The sequence below is a fragment of the Vanellus vanellus genome, assembly GCF_965231255.1.
Source record: "Vanellus vanellus genome assembly, chromosome: 14".
Classification (NCBI taxonomy): Eukaryota; Metazoa; Chordata; class Aves; order Charadriiformes; family Charadriidae; genus Vanellus; species Vanellus vanellus.
In genome coordinates this window covers 9,079,007-9,086,035 of record NC_138919.1, presented here as the reverse complement: position 1 = coordinate 9,086,035, position 7,029 = coordinate 9,079,007, and positions in this window count along the sequence as shown.

The following is a 7,029-nucleotide window of genomic DNA, read 5'->3' as shown; positions in this document are numbered from 1 at the left end:
AATATTTTTTTTTAGGTGTGTTCTATTGTAATATACGAGAGATGAAACACAGGCTCTAATTTCTCAGCCAGCAACAGGAAATGCCACTGGATAATGGCTATAGACAGAATTTTACTAGTCAGATTTTGTTATAAAATCTTTTAAAGTTAGGCAAGTATTACCAGTAGTGAACTTATAGCCATTGTGAATGCAGAGAAACACTTGGAAGTTTTTCTGAGCATTATGGCACAGTATTTTGAGTCCTTAGTAAACCTCTACAGGCATTCTGCTATAGAAAGAGAAATTTAGAAGTAAGCTTTCTTGGAATGCTTTTAATGAGCAAAGTGCAAGAACATCTGCTTTCACCTTAAGTTTAAGGTTAACACTGATCAGTCTAGATCTTTGTTTCAGAAGAACATGCATTGGAGAAAAGACCAACCTGAAACTACATTTTCATGAGATGCAGCTACAAGTCATCTGGAGTTACTAAAGAAGAACAGGTTTTTGCTTTGGAGGAAAATATGGTATTTGTCAAAGTGAGTGTGGTGGTTATGCCACTCATGGAGGTCAGCATATCTTTTCTGGATTCATGTGTGATTCTGATGAAATCGCTGTTTGAAAGTAATAGAATAATACTTTTGAGAAGTTGTGTTCATAGTGTAACAAAATAGCTAATTGAATTGCAATATATTTTTTTATCCAAAGGGTTAAATGAATGATGTGACTTACAGATTTAAAGGCATTACAACCATGAAATTCTTTAATTTAACATTTAAATGTACTACTTCAGATTCATGTCTGTTTAAAAAAAAAAAAAAATGTCACTGAAGCCCTCAATTTATGCACTATCTTTTTCTTGCAATGGGAGGGAGAAGAAAAGATTCTTTTCTTGGCTGTCTACTTTGTTTGGACACTTTCTTTTGTGGCTCAAGTGCTGTTTTGTGTGTTGGGACCAAACAGTTGTGTCAATAAAATTTTCAAGCAAGCATAACTTTTGTCCTTGTCTGAAGACCTAAAAAAACCCCCTGTCTTAGAATCCTTAACTTGCCGTGTCACATCAAGTTTAATTATCTGTACAGAGCAGAGAGCTAAAATTTGGGATTTAGTGAAGAAAAAAGAAACACTGTAAATCCACAACCTGCCATTGTGGAGAATGAGGGTTTTTCCAATTTTTGCAATTGAGCTGTTTGCAGTTGTAGTCAATATCTCTTTCTGCTCTTCATACAACATAGGGTTTACTTTAGAAAGGAACTGTGCTATTTATCAGCCTTAAGAAAAAACGGAGGGGTGTAAATGCAGCAGGTGGAAGTAAGGTGCTCCTCCAGAGTTTTAATCTTACTTTGAAATGTTAAAATTGATGGGAATAACGTCATATGGAGTGCAATAAAGTTAACGAGTCACTTTTGAGTCATAATAGCCTTGTTTTCCAGCATGCTGAAGGTAGTAATTATCTAGGAACTACAAGTCGCTAGTAGGTCGAGGGAGGTCATGCTCCCCCTGTACTCTGCACTGGTGGGGCCACAACTGGAATACTGTGTCCAGTTTGGGGCTCCCCAGTTCAAGAGGGACAGGGAACTGCTGGAGCGAGTCCAGCAAAGGGCAACTAAGATGATTAAGGGCTTGGAGCATCTGCCTTATGAGGAAAGGCTGAGAGAGCTGGGACTCTTTAGCCTGGAAAAGAGAAGGCTGAGGGGAGACCTTATTGTGGCGTACAAGTATCTAAAGGGTGGGCTGAAGGAGGATGGAGCCAGGCTCTTTTCAATGGTTCCCAGTGACAGGACGAGGGGCAATGGGCACAAGTTGGAACACAGGAAGTTCCGTGCAAATACACGGAAAAACTTCTTTACGGTGAGGGTGACAGAGCACTGGCAGAGGCTGCCCAGGGAGGTTGTGGAGTCCTCTTCTCTGGAGATTTTCAAGACCCGCCTGGATGCAGTCCTGAGTAATGTGCTCTGGGCAATCCTGCTTTGGCAGGGGAGTTGGGCTAGATGAGCTCTAGAGGTCCCTTCCAACTCTGAAAATTCCGTGATTCTGTGAAGTGTGGCAAGCAAGTTACTTTGCAGCTTCACTAGAATACTTTGAATTTTATTCCAGAATCTAACAAAATAATTGAAATGTTGGACTGCTTTGTCATCTCACAGCTTTATGGACAAAAGTAAAGAGCTGGGTGAGCTGCTCCTAACTTTTTTTTGTGGTCTTATTATATATTCTCACTTAATGGAACTGTTAAGTGGAACAGTCTGCTAGAGTAAATGTTGGACCTGCTGCATGTAAGTGTTCCCTTGATTTTGCAGAGAACTTCGTTGTTCAGTAAACAATTTTAAAGTAACTACCTAAAAAACCCCCTTACTTAGCAGGAATAAATACCACTCTTTAAAAGGAGGGGCAGGCAATTTATAAAAACTTTCTATAGTGTCTTAAGTAACACCACAAACTGTATAATTGCCACTCTGAAATTTCCTTCTTTCAGTAGTTGTGAATGTTTTAAGTATGCATGAGTAAAATCCTTCATACCACCTGGTATGCGATTACCTTCAAAAGGTGAGCTTGATTTTAATTGGTTTTTTTATCATGCTGGAAACCTTCCCACTTTCATTCTTGTTTTACGCTAAAGTATCTGTTTAGTAACAAGGTTTTAAAAGTCATGATGGAAACAACTTGATTTTTTTTTGCTAAAATTAATGTGGTTTATTTTGTCTGCCATAATGTAACAGGACAGAGTGTAATTGCATGGTTAAACTATGTTTATGTTAAACTATGGTTTAACTCCTATTTCTCTTAACTGTAATTTAAAAAAAAGCACAAGGAGAGACTTGGGCATAATGCCAGAGAAGGACATTAGGGAAGTGACTTCATTAGTTGATGTTTCAGGTGTAATGTGGAATATTGCTGATAGGGAACACGTCTAAGAACAGAGAACATAAGGCTGTTTCTTAATCTTTGAAGTTTCTGAACAGAGGAGCTGACAAGCCTTTTCCTTTGGACAAAGCAAAGCTTTTAGGTGTGAAAGAGTAAGTAATCTTTCCATAGAAGAGGCTGAGGACTTTGATTTTTGTCTTTCTGTATTCTAGACAGTCTCAGGACTTTGGTATGGAGAGAGAAACTGACTGCTCGGATGAAGAAACATGGCCTGGCTTTGCTTTGCTTAGCCATTTACAGGAGTGTGAGCAACTGAAAACTGAGTGTTATCAGTGAAGCTTGCTTATCAGTCTGTGGGTGTAACCCTTCCTTTTAATCTTGTCACTTAATTTCTTGCCTATGACACTTGAAATGTTAGGTGTCTTTGCAGCTAACCTTTTTTGCAATTTGAATATTTAATCTCTCATGTCTTACAGTGGACGTATTCTATGGAACAATTGTGATACCTAGAGACCTTCCAGGTATTTTCCCGCAATTTAGCTGGTATTTGTTCACAGGATGAGATGCAATGTCTTTACTCTTCCAACATGCATTACTTTCAATGTAGTATTCCTCCTTGTATGGACTGTTTTTATGTTTAAGATTACATAGAGAAAACTAGGAAAAAATCTTTGTTCAAGTGACTTTAATGGCTTGTGGTGCTATACATATGCTACAGAAAGCAGATGAATAGAGAATGCCATTTTGCAAGAAATTTGAGATACCACTTTAAGGTATTATTTCTGAGCATTTTCTGTAGAGTAGCAAAGGCTTCTCTAGGATACATCAGTTTTAAGGCCTTTTTTAGATGCTCCACTAGTCCTATCTAATCCTTAGCTGCCTGCTATCTAGAATACCTATCTAAGAAAGATTTTGTTTGTTCCTCTTTTGACTAATAGGCACTAACAGTGTTGTATTTGTTTTCCTTAAGCATTTAAACAGTTTGGCTATAAGTAGTGACAAGCTTGACAGAAGAAGCCTGACCATGCTGGTTGTCCTTCAAGGGAGAGTCGTTAGAGGTATAGATTGGTGCATTTGAAGACATCTCAAATTTAAGCTCAAGCTAATAGGACAGGAGTCTTAAATGGTGACTGAAGGTTGTTGCCAATGGACTTGGGATAAAAAGAACAGTATGGATATTATGCAGTGAGACCTAAGCACCTTATCAGACTGCAGGTAAGTACTTGGATTTTACCTGAAGAGTAGGATAAACATTTAACGTGTGAAGGGAATTCAGAAAAGAGAAAAAACAATGAAGTTGTGCAAAGGGAGAGGGAGGAACAGTTCATATGATAGCCCTGTAACCAGAGATTCTTTCATGTTTTCTGTTGTGTTTTTTAAAGGTGTGGGAGGGGAATGTGAGGGTGGAATATGACAAGTATGTGGAGACTTCCAGGATGCTCTCAGAGGAGGGCTAGGATGAAATAATCATAAATGGATTAGGGGAGGAATAAGAAAATTTCCTGAAAATGCTACCTCTAAGAGCTTGGGGTCCATATCTTGAAGGATCCATATCCTGCCGGGCTTTCAAGATATCTTGGTCTTTGTCCAAAGCACGTCTGCAGGAAGAATAACAGTGCAGTAGCAAGATGACAGATATGGAAACTCCTTGCCCTCACTAAGACACTGTGCCACCTCAAAAGTTGAGCAAGGTATTCTTGCACCAAGATGACCTTCCTGCTTTTACAGACAGCCTGTGTAAGTACAGACAAGGCATGAAAGCATCTGGCTTATACTCTTGGTGCTTAGTTCTGTATCTTGTGTCATAAGGGACTGTACTTAGTCCCAAGATGAAGTGGTGGAAACTGTTCCTATTGCTTGTGAAGATCCAGGTGATCCCTTTGGAAACTCTCTCTGTAATCTGTTGAATTTGACAGTCCTAGAGCAAAAGCCTTCAAAATATTTCCTTTAAAATATATCTGTGCCAAAGAGGTTTTTGGAGTGATTCTAATCCAACCTTGTATGCTTGTCTAAGGAAGCTATAGAGCAGCCTTTGCCAGCTCAAAAGCAAAGCAATTTGTGAGCTGTGACACTGTGCCAGAAACAAGTTTGTAGTAATTCAGAAAGACAGATGGTGAGTAGCATCAGCTGTTGCAGATATATTTTGAATGGACATTTATTTGTTTCACCTTGAGATTTGGAACTGGTATTACTGCCAGAAGCTATTCCACTTAGTATATGGCACATAGAGTAATGCTGGGCTGACTTGCCTGCAGCCTGACTCAGTGATGCTGGGGTACAGGACATGTAAAGCCTCAGGTATTCCAGCAGGTCAGATGGTACATGGCTGTCAAAGCCCTATTATATGTCATGCTGCGGGCACGCTTCTCAAGTCAGCCTTTTAGTTATTGGATTCAAAAGTAATAAAAATGGCATTCTGCCAGAAAACCTGTTTTGTGTGATGAGGTCTACTGGTAAGAAAAAAATAAACAACTTTGTCAGTGAAGATGGGATGAGGTAATTGGCTCCAAGAAACTTGGAATTAGCTGCTGGTTTTGAGCTTTCTTAAAATACTCTGCAATTTACTTGAAGCAATTTTTGGTAGAAGTCCAAGACATAAAATGGAGTGCTCAACAGGCCAGCAATTATTTAATTAGCTCTGACATAGACCCTGCAGGTCTTTTATGTGCAGCTTTACCGAATAGGCTGGGAGCAGCACGAGACAAGGCCTGGTCACTGAGGTGTTCTTAGTACTGAAGCTCTGTGTACTGCGATGACCACTGTGCGCATGGCTGGAGTTCTCACAGATGTTCCAGTTTTGAAATATTGATGGCAACTGTCTTACCAGGTTCCCAGTGTCCTGGGCACAGTGCATATTTTGATGGGTGGCGAAGGACACCAGGATGCAGGGTGAGCTCCACTACTGTCTCTGTGCTGAGGCACTTGCCAGTGATGCTGAGGGAGCTGTGATGGTGATCTTCCAGTCGGCACTGTCTTCAAGAACACCCACCCTCAGTTCTTCTTCCTGAGGACATGTATTTCTACTTCTTAACTTCCTTCAGATGCGTAAATGATCTCTTCAAGGTAAATCTCCTGCTAAAACCTTTTGATACTTTATACTTCTAACTTGTGTAGAATCTGGTTGCAGCAGGGTATGGTCTTGGTACACAGGTTCTTTTAGCACAATGAGCTACTCATTAATGACACAGTGGTCTTACTCAAGATGCTACCTCAGATTCTAAAAAGGAAGGTGTTTGCAGGAAAGAATGTGTCATTTGCTTGCCTGCAGGGAAGATGTACTTGTGGGGGTTCTCTTGGACATCAGTCACTATCTGAGAGCATGAACTTGCCTGAGAAACAAGTGGATGATTATAACTTAAAATCTGTAGTTGCATTCATGACTCCCAGGAGCGAGTTAAATCTTTCATTCAGTTGATACACTTAGTTTTAAAATATGTGGTTGTAAATCGAGGTAAAGATTGCTCTGCTGCTTTCTTGTGGTTTCTCTCTTTGATTTTGCTAATAAATACAGTGCTGTGTGATGCTTCAGGAGGAGTGTGTTCAGCAGTGCCTGTGGTAGTTGCAGTTCACTGGATAATCTTGTGCCCTGGATATTTCTCCATAGACCTGCATTTGTTCAACATAAGTTGCTTGAGGGCTGTAAGACTTTGTCAGTTAGGTTTATTTTGTGCTAGTTACAGAATATAAGACTACAGTGACAGTCTTCCATGTTGTTGAGTAGCTAAGGATCCTTTGCATTTATGGTGTTTTATTAGAGCAGCTTTGACTTCCCAGTGAAACAAAGCTAGGTCATCAGAGGGGTTTTCTGGCCTGAAGGTGCACAAACAAATAGTAATGGGGTGTAGGTGTGTTTACAAAAGCTTCAATACTAGTACTGTCATAAAGGAAAACTCTTTTTCTGCATTTCAAATCCAACCGCGTATAGTTGGCTTGAAAGGCCCATTTAGTGGAGCTTTTGGGATGTGTTTGTTAGGAAAACCAAGTGCGTACCTCCAGTCAATGGAATTTCTGAGGTTTTTAAGTGAAGACAGCAATAGTTAAATGTATTGTTGCTATCATTTGTAGCTTTGTGGCGCATGAGCTCTGTATTCTTGTAACTTGAAAATTCTAAATTGAAGTTCTCTGATTAGCTGTGTTACCTGCTGAGTCTGTCTAAAGCATGCCAAAGTAGGTTTGAAAGTCTTAATTCTT